At 41.0% G+C, this 16,052-nt stretch overlaps 1 protein-coding gene across 3 annotated transcripts in view; it reads right to left on the minus strand.

Moving 5' to 3' along the window:
• Large1 (LARGE xylosyl- and glucuronyltransferase 1) overlaps positions 1-16,052 on the minus strand; it is a 510,741-nt gene that overhangs the window by 185,617 nt on the left and 309,072 nt on the right. The gene's annotated exons all lie outside the window — the stretch shown is intronic.

Raw genomic sequence — 16,052 nt, forward strand, 5'->3', positions numbered from 1 at the left:
CAGGCAAGATCTCCCATGCATGTATGCACATACACACATGCACACACGAAAAAGTAAAATGGCTAGATCATAATAAGAAAAGGAAAGACACGGGTGATGGTGGGGGTCAGCCAGCCATTAACAACAGTACTGGACTTTCAGCAGTGAACAGATGTTCATTTTATGAGTAAAAACAAGAGTAGGTACCTATACAAATTTAGATAATTCTCTTATTCTAATAGCTGCCTGACAATATTATCTTATTAGCACATTGTTATCTGTTGGGTGGCCCGGTTCATGCCTGAAAAAATGATTTTCTTTATAACGATGAGTTCTATATGGGACACCATCCTTTTTTCAATAATCAGGTCATGTAGGAGGTTGCCTCCCATCAGTTCCATAGAAGCCAGTGGTTAGCCACCTTACCACATGGGTCCCTTTCTCAGAGGTGGAGGCCCATAGAGGCTTTGAAATTAGCAGCTCTTTTGACCCCAGAGATCAATGCAATAGCTGCAAATGCTCCTTTAAAATTTTAAATATTTAACATATACTTTTGTGTGTATGTGTATGATAGTGAGGGGTGTGTGGGTATTTGCACATATGTAGAGATCAGAGGACAATTTGCAAGAGTTAGTTCTCTCCTTCTATCATGTGGGTCCTGAAGATCAAACTTAGGCCATCAGGCTGAGTGGCAAGAGCGTTTTCCCCAGAACCATCTTACTAACCTGATGCTCTGGCTTTATGTTTAGCTGTGTTTATTTATCACGAGCCTATGCTTATTTTCAAGAAACTAGATAGGAAGCTATCTACCTCTGGGTTTGGGCCATTTTTTTAAGTGCCAAATTTCATGTTTAATTTCTTAACAATGTAGTTGGGAAGATGGCTCAGCCAGGAGAGTGTTTGCTTTTAAAGCAGGAAGATATGATGTATATACTTAACCCACATGTAGAAAACTGTGTGGAATGGGCTCACTGGTAATCTCAGCATGGAGGAGGGAGAGACAGGTAAATCTCTGGGACTTGTTGGCTAGCCAGCCTTGCCTATTTGGCAAATTTTAGGCCAAGATGAAAAGTGACACTTGACGTTATCATCTGATCTCCACATGTGTGCCCATATACCTTATGCATATGCAAATGTACACACATGTGCATACAAATGTGCATGTGTACACACACACACACACACACACACACACACACACACCATAGACAAAAAAAAAGTGAGGTCCAAAAATTCTTGCTCATTTTTCAAGTGTTTTTTATTTCTTGTTTTTTAATGTTAAAGCTTCTGTTTTATGAATGAAATTTTTGTTTCAGCTTCAGGATGATTAGATTAAGAAAGAAGTTCTTTCTTAACTGCTTCTTTGTACAACAGAGAGCTTCTGACTCCCTGTTAGTGAATCAGTCTCTTCCTATACTGCCTGTCCACTCTTCACAATACACATATGAAGCACTAGAGCAGGTGGCTTGTGATCAGTAGCTGCCACTATATGCTGATGAAGTAAGTGCTGAATCTTCACTGGTCCCTCAATCAGTCACAAATCAGGATTCGTCTGAAAGAGCCATCAGCTTGCAGGTATGCAGATTCTAAAGCCTTAATTTCACAATGATTACAAGGAACCATTGGTACTTTCAGAGTTTACACAACAAAGGGATGGAATCAGCATGTGAACTCAGAAGTCAAGAAAGAGTACCACACAAAGCTTCACCCTACACCTCTGAGGGAATGGCTCACTAAGGCATGTACTAAGCTTGGGAAGTCAGGTCCACTATAGCTTCATGATGCTCAGCAAGGAGACTGGGCTGGAATAAGTTCACAGAGGCAGGCAATAGGCACCAGGAGCACATCCCTTCTGCCTACAGCCTCAATCTCTGCATAGTGCTGATCTTAGAGAAACTCACATGAATTGCTAAGAAAGCTGTGTTCTCAGATTTAGTAGCTCAGAGCAAAAGCCTGGAAGAATGGGCTTCAACCTGCCCTTTGGTGGGTGGGGTGGGATGGGGTATATTACACCCTGAGGATCAATCTCAAAATCTTGGACTCCATTGGTCCCTCAGTTTTCAAAGGGAAAACTGGACTGGAACCTTCTGACTTCTGCACCAAGGAAGGTCTTCTGCTGCCTGGGGGTGCAGCTTTCATGTTGGTCATTAAAGGTGGCCCCTTTACACTGTAGGACCTGCAAATCCTGTAATCATAGAAAGCTTCAAATAGCATGCATGAAGAGAATCTTCAGCCAGGATTCATGAGCAAGGGGAGAGGTATTAACCCCTCATAGGGATGCCTATCACATGTAATGGTGTCTGCAGCAACCTCACTGTTGAACCATGACTGAATTCAGCAAAGCTAGGTAGTCCAGATCCTGCCTTGAATGCTAATAGGGCACTGGTTTGTGGTGCTCCCGCTTTTCCCCCATCTATCTTTTTTTTTCTCCTGACTGCTGTGGTTGCTTCTTCTGTTCTCATTCTCTCTAAACTGTTTGACATGTATCTTCTTCTATTCCCTACCTGCAATACTGTTGGGATTAGAGCAGGCTCAGAGATAAGCCATGTATTCCAGATGCCATGTTTTATAATTCAAATGAAACAAAAATGGATGCATGGATCACTTAAAAATAATGTGTAAGTTAAATTGTCTGCTAGCTGTTCTCTGATCAATATATAGAAAACCAAAATAATTTGGGCCATTCTGTTTGGAAAAACAAATCAGATCAAATGAACAGCAGCAAAGCAACTATCCAAACAGCGTTAAAGCTATTGTCTTATTCTGAAAACAGAAAGGAAGGGCCTGAACATGAAGTGCAGCATGAAGGATGTCATCCAGACGTGAGACTTGTCACTGAGAATGGCTTTACACCTATGTTGCTTTATTATATTATCCACCTGCTGTTAACCTGAGAAACTAAAGTCAATTACAAGTGTGTTCTCATTTGTATCATGCCTTACCAAGACATTCAGGGCTAATTTTTAAATAGCCTAAAGTTTGTGTAGAACTCTCCACCTGAGTTTAGCTTTGTCATAAGGGGCTCCCAACCAGGACTCTTTGCTTTTTGCTCTATACTTTTCAGTATCTGGAAACTGCCCATGCCTTTCATGACAGCAGTAAAATTTGACCAGGTCCATATTTTCGCTGTAACTATCAAGGCAACCAGAAATGCCATCTCTTCCAGGTTCGGGCCCCTGTTTATTCTTAAATCCTCCACCACCCTTCCAAATATCCTCCTAACATTACCTGTTTCTTTGTCCTCCACATTTCTACCACAGAGAATCCCAAATATCCAGGAAGCATCAACTCATGCTATTTCATGTTTCCATACTTTTGTCTCTGTCCTCCCCGTGGAAAAGCTATGAGTTTTCTTTGGCCACTAGAGATCTCCAGCTGGTTTGTGGTTAGCATTGTTCCTTATCTGCAAAGTTATTAATATTGCTCTCCCTACCATAGCTCACTAAGCTTGGTATGCTCCCCATCTGTCACCAATCACTTGTGCTTCTAAATCCACACTAAGGTAGGGAGATCAGCTTATCCCACCTGTGAAATTGCTACTGATGAAGACCATCATGGAGGCCTGTCTACAACCTATGGAATGAATTAGTGAAGGAAAGTAGACACATACACAAGCATGCACACTCTTAGCTCTGCTACTGACCAGCTGAAAAGTTTGAATGTAATCCTTAATCTCAGTAAGCACAGGGTTTTCCCTTTTCTAAAATGGAGACTTGGATATATGTGTGTTAGAATTGGTGATATGATGGAAGGAGTTAATATGTATTTCAAACTCTATGTTATATATCACAGTCTCAACTATGTCATAGTTTATGCAGTAACCTACAGAATTGCTAGATTAAAGCAGGATAAGACAGAAGTTAGAACACGGTATACTGAAACTCTATATTTTGTTCACACATTTTCCATAAATATAAAATTGTTTCAAAATAAATTCTATTTAAAAATTAAAATTCCTACACTGAGGAACAATTCTCCCTTCTGCCATTTGCATGCATACTACAGGGCTTTTTCTGTCTTTCTTTCTTTTTTTTTTTTTTTTTAATATCCCAGTAGGGCTTCACCTCAAAATAATACTCAAGGTTCAGGACAGATGGCTCAGAGGTTTACAACAGTTACTATTCTTATAGAGGACCCAAGTTTGACTCCTGGACCCCAAATGGTAATCCATCTATAACTCCAGTTCCAGCGGATCTGACATGCTTTTCTGGTTTCCAAAGAAACTGCATGCATGGGGCATACATACATACATGCAAAAAATACTTATACACAGGAAAAATTTAAAACTCTCAAAGTATTTAAAAATAATATTTCTAAATAGGATTATTGGCTAGGTACACTTATTCTCTGCTTTTTTACAGGAATTTTGCTTTCACAAATACCTATTTTTTTAAACTTTTAAGCAGTAAACAAGCAAATCCCTAAAGTGCCATTATTTTATGGTCCCTGAGGCTGTTAAAAGAAAACAGGTAAAACTTGATCAACAAGACAAAAAAAGGAAAAAAAAACATCAAATAAACAATAACAAAATATTGTTTTCTTTTTGAGGAATGTAATACACATATATGCATACATGTGTTATATACTTTGTGCATGTATGTTTTGTGTGCATATGTATCTTTATCTCCCTTTCATCTAGGGGAACACTGTGGTCTGGCGAGGATGTCCATGTTCCTGGAAAAGGCCCTCCATCCATCTCAGTGCTCTGGTCACTTTATTCTTCCAGATGAGCTAGCCTGCATGTTCTGCAAAGAATAGCTTAAAGCATTTGTCTTCTTTGATAGCACATGTCTATCCTTGTCAAATAATAGCTTTTGCTAATTATGTATGACACTTAACACTAAAAAAATGTGACATGCACTGAGTTCTTCTTTTCGTGAGATGAGAAGCAAGCTGTTCCCTCTTGTCATTTCCAAGGCAGATCAGAAACTCTTGCCAAATCTGTGGCCTTTGGTGTGTCTAGTTAATACAACTGTCTCTTGTTTATAGACTATGAGAAAATTTAGAATTCAAATTGGTTTGTTTTTTAAAGGCTAGTGTTGAATACGAACATAGAGATGAAAGTATGAAGAGTATTCAATAGGAGTTTGTACCATAGAGCTTATTCAGAAAGTTAACTGAACGTTTATGCATTGTGGATAATTAGAAACAGCTAATTGAGCTGTAAAAGGATGTAGAGAAAATTACTTTCCTCTATTTGGCCTTATTCACATTGCACAACACCATGACCACCACTGTAACCTCCTAATTGAATTCTATACATATCCATCAGCCACACCAGTTCACCAAGAAGTGGTTCCCAGCAAGAAAACTGCCAAATTTTTGGTGGTGCCTACAGACACTTCTGGCTGTCACAGATGGCAGAAGGGATCTGGGGGAGTGTGTGCATTTTACTTATGTATATGTGTGCAAATACTGGACAAAACAACTTAAGGAATGAAGGGAGTATCTTGGCTTACGGATTCAGAGGACTTAGGCCTTGGCCCATGTACTTGTACAGAACTCAAAAGAGTCTTTGCCTCATGAACTGGAAAGCAAAAATACAAGAGACAAGGGACTAGGCTAGACAATGCCTGCCCCCCATTCCCCATTCTCCAACTGAACTCTAACTTTTTAAGTTTCTACAACTTCTCAAATGGTGCCACCAGCTGGAGACCAAGTTTTCAACATGAGAGCCTAACCTGTGCTGCAATGAGGATGCTTCTGATACCTCATGGGTAGACACCAAGGACACTGCACAATACCCTACCATGCATACATAAACACGGAGGAGGAGATCCGGGGTAGACGGGAAGTGGCAGAGGGGAGATTGTAGTCAGGATGTAACATATGAAATAAAATAATAATAATAATAATAATAATAAGAAGAAGAAGAAGAAGAAGAAGAGTTCAAAGACTATCAGTCTTAGTGTTTTATTGCTATGAGGAGATACCATGACAAAGGCAATTCTTATAAAAGAAAGCATTTAATTAGGGCTTGCTTACAGATTTAGAAGGTTAGATCATTAGCATCATGGAACGGGGCATGAAGGCAGGTAGGCATAGTACTAAGCACTTATATCCTGAATCACACAGGCAGAGACAGAGAGGGAGAGGGAGAGAAAGAGACAGAGACAGAAACACAGACAGACAGACACTGGGCCTGGTGTGGGCTTTTGAAACCTTAAAGCATACTGTCCCCCAGACATATCTCCTCCAACAAATATATATCTCCTAATACTTCCTAAACAATTCACCAACAGGGAACTAATATTGCAAAAATATGAGCTTGGGGGCATTATTAAACTAATAATTAAATTAATAATTTATTTTTTAAATTAACTAAATAAATAATTAAATGATTAAACATCTTCCCACTTTCCCTTCTCCACTATCACTCAAGACTTAAAGTAGAAGCTAGAGAAATATACTGATAAAAATAATAATACTTTTTCTTTTCTTCAGGATTCTAAGAGGCTACTGATTGTAGAAGCTATCAGAACAGTTTCCAGGAGAAGGTGACTATTTGTCACCTTCTTTTGTAATCCACATCTCAATTTTGAAACCTTAAGAGGTGAAAAATCAGCATCATTGAACTGAGATAATATCACAAATGCCTGCAAAGTACTAGGAGAATTACATATTTTGCTCACTGAAGTACTATTCCCATCGAGAATGAGAAGCTGAAGTATAGCATGCAAGAAGAGCCAGGCTTCTAAGGCAGCTCTTATCTATTTCCAAAGAAAAAAAATTACCAGCTCTTCTTCCTATGTACCCCTGTTCCCAAGCTTCTCTCCTCCATCTCAGTTGGGGTAAGTCGGGACCTTTCTTTACTCAAGGAGGAGAAAATGAAGCAGAGCCACTCAGGTAAAGCTTGTTATGACATGGATGCACTGTGTTTGCCATTCATAAAATGCTAGTTCTAGAGAGGAAATATTAGGAGGTATTGGAATCTTTAAGATGTTGAACCTGGCTTTAGGTCATTAGGAGCATGCCCTTGGATGATAGTTTTTCTGTGAGGCCTTTAGTTCTCCCCTAAAAGACCATTAGAAAGGCCATAACCAGGTTCTCTACTCTTGGTTCAAGATTTTATTACCTGTTCCTTCCTTAGTGGACACTGGGGCAGGCGTTAACCTTATTCCTTGCCTGTACTGCAGAGGCTTCATCTTCACCTAGAATGGATGACAGCCTCTCCACAACAGCAGAGATAAATAATCCCTAATTTAGTTTCCCGTCTTATTCAATGTACTATTGCTGGGAAGATATGCCATGGGCACAGCAGCTTTTATAAAGAAAAGCAATTAATTTGGTTTGACTTATGGTTCAGAGGATTAAAGCATTATTTTCATGGTCAGAAGCACAGTGGCACATAGGGAGACATGGTGCTAGCAGAGCCAGGAGTTCTACATCTGGATCAACAGGCAGCAGGAAGAGACACTGGGCCTGGTTTGAGCATTTAATACCTCAAAGCACATTTCTATGGACACACTTCCTCTGACATGGTCACACCTACTCCAACAAAGAAATACGTCCTCAAAGTTTCATTCCATATGAACCTAGTGGGGCCATTTTCATTCAAACCAACACACAAAGGCCATATGCAATTAGGGTGAAACTGCACTGATATCTGGAACGAGTGGCTAGAAAATGAGATGAGAATCCAAAGAAAATAACACACATCATCTTGTGCAGGTCTCACAAGGACCCCATTAGCATCCTTCCTACTTCACTTAGGCTCAGAAGTAAGGTAGTCTCCCCTGTAACAAAGCACCTTAGGTCGCATCATTTATAAACAACAGGTTTAGTATTCTTCCCAAAGCTTGAAAAGTCCCAAGACTAAGACCTCATCAGATACAATATCTAGGGAAGACTAGCTCTCTGCTTTAAGGTTACTGCCTTCTAATTGTGTCCTTGTGTAATAAAAGAGGTGGACAAGCTCACACAGGCCCCTTCCACATGGGCACTAATCTCATGCTAGTAACCCTGCCACTGTTCTCTTTTGCCTCTTACTACTAAGGCAAGGGGGACTGAAAATCAACGTGTAAATATTAAAAAAAAAAAAAGTCAAGTTACTGGTATATCTCAACACAGGCTTAACTTATCTCTCCATGATAAGTATAAGCACAGAGCTCTTGGGTCCAGAGCTACTTCCAGGCATTCAGATGACAGGCAGGTTTTACAGTCCCAGGTTCCACTTGAATTCTGGTGAAACTGTTCATGTAGTCTGTGTCTTGGGGTCTGTTCTGCACCTTTTTATGCAGGATCAGGATGCCTTCATTATCATGGCTCTGACCTGAACAAATTGGCTTACATGTTCATTGGAGTTCTGTCCTTCGGCATCTCCAGAGACAGCTTCACAATGTTGTTTCATACTCTTCATCTCAGGTGTGCAGAGGAATTAAGGTAGACTGTATGAGTTAGAATCTCAGTTCTACCCCTTGAAAACTCAGTCCCTGGGTTAGACATTGTACCTTAGTAAGTACTCTCTCCCAAATAGTTGAGATAAGAACTATAGCAGTAAGCGTTTCATGCTAGACTGTGAGAAATGAGCTTATCCATGGAGTGCTTGGCTGAGTGCTTATACAAAGCAAATATGGGAAATGTGAGGAGTGATCCACTCCAGTAAGTCAGTAAGGCCACTGAAAAGACACCCAGTGACCTAAAAAACAAGTATTCCAGGAGGATAGACCGAGTAGTAACAATATATGCTTGAGGCTGTACATATTTGTTTCAAGGTCACTTTGTACTCTTTGGCAACATGCTCATCTACAAGAAGAGGAATTGTCCTTGTGGGTCTGAATAGCATATTAATTATTCAGCAAGGTTTTCTTCTAAAAGCTTCAAATTATGAGCACATACCTATTATTTAGGCCCTCAGGAACCTTCCTGTAACTGCTGCGGTCAGATCCTACATACAATGCATAAGTCTCTACATGCAGTTATCCCAAGCACTCAGATTGCCAGGTGCACTTAATCTAAGTATAGACCCCACCCACAAATTGGTAGGTGCCCCATTCTCTACCCCAGGGGCAATCCCAGAGATGTGATACAAAATAACAGAACCCAGGCTGTAGAAACAGGGAGCTGTGGGCCTGCTTTTCGTCCCCCCCCCCCCCCCCCCGGCTCCCGCATGGCTAGCTTTACACCAGAAATAACAACACACAAATTGTATTCATTTAAACACTCCTTGGCCAGAAATAACAACACACAAATTGTATTCATTTAAACACTCCTTGGCCCTTTAGCTCTAGCCCTTACTGGCTAATTCTGATATCCGGATCAACCCATCTCTAATAATCTATGAGCACCGGTCTTACTGGGAAGATTCTAGCCTACGTCTATCCTGGGTCGGAGCTTCATCGCGTGTGTCTGCCCGGGAGTGGGGCATGGCGTCTCTTCTGAGGCATCTGCTCCCGAGAGGAGAGCTGTGGAGTCTGAGCTCACTTACTCTTCCTCCCAGCATTCTGTTCTGTTTACTCCACCCACCTGTGTTCTGACCAATGAGGGCCAGCCAAGCAGTTTCTTTATTTTTTTAACCAATGACCTTCCTCCATCACCAGGCTCTAAAGCTGAAGAGACTGGAGTCAGTAATGACTTTTTGGACAAGAACAGTAATTTAATCACTTTCAGGCCCAGTTTACTAAACTTTGAAATGCATAAAGCTTCTAGCTTGGTTTCTAGAAGAGAAGTACTTAATAAACAATAGCCAACTTCTCTTTGCTTTTATTTTTTAATTAATTAATTAATTAATTAATTTTGTTTTTTTTGAGACAGGGTTTCTCTGTAGCTTTGGAGCCTGTCCTGGAACTAGCTCTTGTAGACCAGGATGGCCTCGAACTCACAGAGATCCGCCTGCCTCTGCCTCTCGAGTGCTGGGATTAAAGGTGTGCGCCACCACCGCCTGGCTTCTCTTTGCTTTTATAAACACTCATCTCTCTGCCCACCTCCTTACCTCTCCAGGCTGATGTCCAGTTGGCCACTCAAGTTTATCAGGACTTACAACCAAGTCCTGGCTTTCTCTTTGACCTCTGACACACCCCAGTATGACAAATGCCACAGCACTGGCTCAGACACCTTGGACCATCTTCCACCTTATTTTCTGGCTCCCTGAAATTTACCGATGATTCCAGAATATGCCCCAAATGTGCCCTAAAGTGGAAACTTGTAACTTTTCATAAGTTATACCTGGTAGAAGCTCACATCATAAACAACTATAGAGCCTAGAAGTCTCCTAAATGTTTTTCTTGCTTCCTTCTATTCACCTAAGCACAACAAGGATGTTCCATTACAAATAGAATGCAGATTAAGTCACATCTCTGCCAGTTTGCTGACAGATCCCCAAAGTACTAAAAGCAAAGGCAACATCTCATTGTTCTACAAAGGTCCCATGATGTGACATTGCAAAGCCTCTAGCCCTTTCCTGGGCTCACTCATTCATTTTGCGGTCTGCCTGTTCCCTATCTACTCATAGCAGTTTGTTCCTGATGATCCTTGTGCTCAGGACAGCAGCCTACTCTTCTCACACACACTTACTTGCTCACTAATTCTGCCTACATATTCAGGTATTTGTTTAAACATCAGCTTTTCTGTGAGAACCCTCATTACCACTCTGCCTGCATATTAATCACCCAATCACATGGGAATCACTTCCTCTTTTCTCTTCAGTGCCTACAGCAGTAACCACCATTTAATATACAACATGTTTGACTTATTTGTTGCCTAACTCTGCACCTATGGTCCTTAAACTCTCACAACATTCCCAACTGTCAAAAGTCTATTTGACAACTAGAAGAATGTATTATTGAATGCGAAGCTCAAGATTTTATTCATCATCTGTTTGCTACTTAGTTTTGCATTATAAATATTTGATATATATATATATATATATATGTTAAAGAAGTAAAGATTTACACTGGTTTACTCTCAAATGCTTTGGTTTGTGATCATTTAGTCCTCTTTCTGTTACGCTAGGGTAAGGCAGAAAACCATGGTACAGAGGACAGAGCAAGGCAGAACGCATTTCATGATGGCCAGAAGTAGGCAGCTAGGAAGGAGAATGGGAAGGGGTGAATATTTCAAACCCTGCTCCCAATAACTCCAGCACCTCCCCAAACAGTACTACAGCTGAGGAGGACTTCAAGACACACGCCTGTGGGAGACAATATATACTTAGGACAAATGTCATTTCTGTTGCTAAGCATTAATAGCTCCTGAAAACCCTTCAACGGCCAGCACAAGTCTGGGTAAAGTGCAGCCTATGTATCAGGAAGGACCCGATGCTGAGGAGAATCCAATGCCAAGAGATATGGAGCATATCCCAAAGGCAGAAGCCGAAGAGAGACTTGAGTCTGTAGTTGATTTTCCACGGAATAAAGTTAAATAGAAGGAGATTCTATAGTATTAGCAACATTGATGGGCATAAGAGTCACTAGAACCTGGAGAGCTAGTTGTTCTTCAGAAGACAAGGATGAACAAGGCCACTCAAAATGTTAACAGTGAATGAAATCAACACCACTACCTTGATGAGATGGAAATTCTCCACTTTGAACCAGAACATTCTATATTCTTAGGTGTTCCCTATGAAGATTTCTTCTTCTCACTTAGAACCTTCCGTAGTTCTAGCTTAGAAGACAAAAGATATATTAAAAACATTGACATATGAAGAGAAGAGGATCTTATAAATTTTATTTTTAACCTCTTTATTTCCTCAGAAGAAAATGGAATGGGGTTGTGGGGAAAATCTCACATTTTATACTCCTAGCAATTGATAGGCATAGATGTAGTACAGTCTGGCCAATCTGTGAACTCTCTGAAGGCAGGTGCCTTGTTTTGGGTTGCTTAGGATAGTGGTTCTCAACCTGTGGGTCAAGGCCCCTCTAAGTCATACAACCCTTTCACAGGGGTCACATATCAGATATCCTGCATATCTGATGCTTGTGATTCATAACAGTAGTAAAACTACAATTGTGAAGTAGCAAAGAAAATAATTTTATATTGGGAGTCACTATAACATGAAGGATTGTACGAAAGAGTTATGGAAGCACTCTTTTTTTTTATTTTATTGAAAAAAAAGGGAAAAAAAAGTTTCCATCTCCTCCCAGCCTCCCATTTCCCTCCCCCTCCTCCCAACCTTCTCCCCCTCCCACCACTCCTCCCCCCCCCCTCCAGTCCAAAGAGCAGTCAGGGTTCCCTGCCCTGTGGAAAGTCCAAGGTCCTCCCCCCTCCGTCCATGTCTAGGAAGGTGAACATCCAAACTGGCTAGGCTCCCACAAAGCCAGAACATTAAGTAGGATCAAAACCCCGCACCATCGTCCTTGGCTTCTCATCAGCCCTCATTGTTCGCCATGTTCAGAGATTCCGGTTTTATCCCATGCTTTTTCAGTCACAGTTCAGCTGGCCTTGGTGAGCTCCCAATAGATCAGCCCCACTGTCTCAGTGGGTGGGTGCACCCCTTGTGGTCCTGACTTCCTTGCTCATGTTCTCCCTCCTGCTCCTCATTGGGACCTTGGAAGCTCAGTCTTTTAGGGAACAGTGGGATCTAATATACTCCTTTGTACAACAGATGGCCAAGTAATACTGGAAATAAACTCATAAAAGAATAAATAAACATAGCCCACTAACTCAGCTAGATTCAAGGGTATTCCTCAGTCCCTGTCCCTGTCCTGAGCTTGACTAAGTACTCTGTGTTCAGGCTCTGTACTCTCCAGTTCTGAGATCTCCAACTATTACTGTGAGGTACAGAGTCCCACCACCTTTCTTCCTTTTTAGCATTCTTGGCTTCAGTGCTTTGAGTAAGCAACACAGTGCCTGGAACACAGTAATTGTGAGCGCTCGGCTATAGCTTGGCCATTGGAGGACTCCTGCTCCACTGTATCTGCTGAGTTTCTCTTCGCTAAAGGAAACTCAGAACTCCTGATGTGGGTGGATTATGTTGTTGAGAGGATGATAAGGAAGTTAGCACAGCAGGGGTTTGTCAGTGAGGCAAGTGAAAGAGAGGGGCAAAAAGTAAGATTGTGAAGACCAGGCCTGAGGCAGTCTCCAAGGAGTACTCCAATGGATCCCACTTTTAGTCGGTTAATTTAGGACAAGTACAACCCAGTAATGGCATTTGGTCATAGGCAACATGAGTCTCTTCATCTCAGGCTGTCCTCAGAGATAGCTGATGCCTGGCTCTCTATATAGACAGAGTCAAACATGTAGAAGCCCTAAGTTTTCCAAAAGAGGAGTGGTGGGCTAGTGCAGCCCACAAGCATCCCCCTATCCAATTGCGCAGCACGGATCTCATCTCTGCAAGACTCTCTAGCCGACTTCTCTACTTTCCACCAGGATAGAAGACAACTCTCATTGTCCCTTTATTACTCACTATCTTATTTCTAGAGCTGGGCACACTGCTTGGCACCCAGTAGGGATGCAATAATGCCTGCAGAATAAATGCACCATTAAACACAGAACATCAGCATAAAAGCACAGATCAATTCACACACAATTAAAGAGAAATTGTCCCCAGATGAGCTCAATGTGGCTTTGAAAGGAGGAATAAACAAAAATGACTGGAATTTGAAGAGAATAGCAGGCAGGAGCCAAGGTGCATTCCTTTTCTGATTTTGCTCTTGAGTAAAACCCTGTACCCATAGAAGCTTATTCGGGAAGTAGAAGGAAAAGACACACTTGTTTTCTGCTTTCCTAGTTCTGTCAAATGATCTCTTCCTATGGGCTGTCCTATTGGCCCATATAAATATATTTTCATCTTGATAAATATATCTTGGAGAATCCCAGGGGTCACTATGTCATCTGAATGCTTTGCCAAGTACTTAGTTCAAATAACAGAGAACTATGAAGCCCCCAGAAGGAGCAGGAAATAAACAGAGTAGAGAAGAAATTTACTCTCTATCATGAGAAGAAAGAGAAACCAATAGGAATACTCCATAATTAATGAGAATATTGTGAACAGCCAAGAGAAGAGGCAGAGAGATGTTAAACAAAGTGTAACTCAAAAAAGAAATAGAACAAAGAAGTAAAGTATATCAGCCTCACTACCAAGCTTCTCTCTCACTGAATTTGGCCATGGTGTAGAAGAAGGTTAAAAACTAGGTAACTGTAAGGAAGACCCTTGGGCGGATGCTATTAGAATAGTCCAACATCTGTGCTAATGTGATATTTCTCTTATGTATGCAAACTCAGATACACATATCAGGCTCATGACTCGACTTTAGACCATCTGATATTCTCTGAAGTAATGATGACAGCTCAAACATTTAAGAAGAGGGTCTGGGGAAATGGCAACGTGGGTAAGAGCACATGTTCTCTACAGAAGACGACTTAAGTTTGAATCCTCAGCACCCACTTAAAAACTAGGCATAAATACATATACCGGCAACTCCGATATTCAGGGGTAGAGACAGATGCTGAAAACTCACTGGTCAGATATCCTAACAGAAAAGCAAGTTTCATATTCAAAAAGGACCCTTCCTCATGGTAATAAAGTGGAAAATGATAGAAAACACCTGATGTCCTACTGTGAACTTCCCCTGTGCAAGTCCAGGTGTGTCTATCTGAACACTCATGTATAGGGACCTCACACATTTATGAAAGCAATAAGAAAATAACCAGGCCAGAAGAGCAATGCTACAAATCCAGCCTTACATACACTCTTAAAAATAATAGTCCATAGTACTAGAGACAGCAAAAGCTGTTCTATAACATTTCAAACACCACAAAATTAATAGCCTTTACTATAGCCTCCCAGGTTTTCTCAGCAAAAAAGCATCATTTATTTATTGAGAGAGAGATAGATAGAGAGAGAAAGAGAAAAGAGGAAAAAGAAGGAAATAAAGAAACAAAGAGGAAGAAGAATATTAAATACACACACACACACACACACACACACACATATATATATATATATTTCAGAATAGGAATGGGAGGATCAAGTGGGAAGGGAAAAGGGGATGAGGGAGAGAATACAGAAAGACACAGTTAAAAAAAATCCAAAGGTCATTTCAAGGTTAGAATGGAAATCAAACAAAAGAAGCTTCCTGAAATACCTGAAGCCAAAGAATGGGGAAGATAGAGCAACAACTGGCCATATTTTCTCACCAAATGAAGCATCCAGCACCAGAAATGGGTTAAATCTAACTGTGCTGTTAGCAAAAGGGGCCCCATGGGAAGCCCCAGACAACCCAGACTGTGGTCAAGACTATAGGTATTCTTCTCAAACTGACAGCTAGAACCTACTGAACTCACTGAACATGGACATGGAGAAACAGAGCAAGTGCCACACAGAGCCTTCACCCCAATGGGCTAGTGTCTTTGGTGCAGGAAGGCACACTACCCAAAGAGAAATGTAAATACCTATCCACTTTCAAACCCTTTAATCCTAGTGTCCTGCCTTCAAATGTTAGTGACTTGAAAGAACAAATCTTGTGGGAATAAATCTAATCTGTATCTTATTTGACTTGGGTTCACTCCACGAGATGGAATCCATATCGGATGCTGTTTTGGTGACTAAGAACCTAACATTAGATAAGCACAGCGACTGAGGGTAAAATCAAATATTATTGTTATACTAAAAGAACAAAATAACAAAATGAGTCCTGAAGACATTTTGCTATACTCACAGATCACTGAGCTCAGCTATCATCAAAGAAACTTCCTCCTGCAGCAGATGGGGAAAAAGTAGAGTCCTAAATGGAATATCACTATCAAATCCTTCCCCTTAGGGCTCAGAGAATCCTGTTGAAGAGGTGGGGGAAAGAATGTAAGAGCCAAAGAAGAGGGGAAGAGGAAAGCAAGGAAAAAAGAAGGTTCTCTAAATCCACTGGATGAATTCGCATATGAAGCAGTATGCACACAGACCGCAGTGTCTGCAATGGAGTCTTCAAGCTGAAAGGTGAAGTGGACACCTGCCCCATCCCAGGCCTAACCCAGTCTCCATCCCAATTGATAACCACTTGAAAATCAAAGTTTTGTTTTATCTAACGGAGTCTCACTGGGGAAGCAAACTACATTTAAAGCTAGGCCATGTGCCAAGTACTACATAGCCAACAGAAAACAAACTCAAAGGATGTTTCTTTTCTTATAAGGCTGTATCAAAA

This window comes from Microtus oregoni, unplaced genomic scaffold (assembly GCF_018167655.1).
Source record: "Microtus oregoni isolate MIOR12 unplaced genomic scaffold, Mior012 000014F_ref0000157, whole genome shotgun sequence".
NCBI lineage: Eukaryota > Metazoa > Chordata > Mammalia > Rodentia > Cricetidae > Microtus > Microtus oregoni.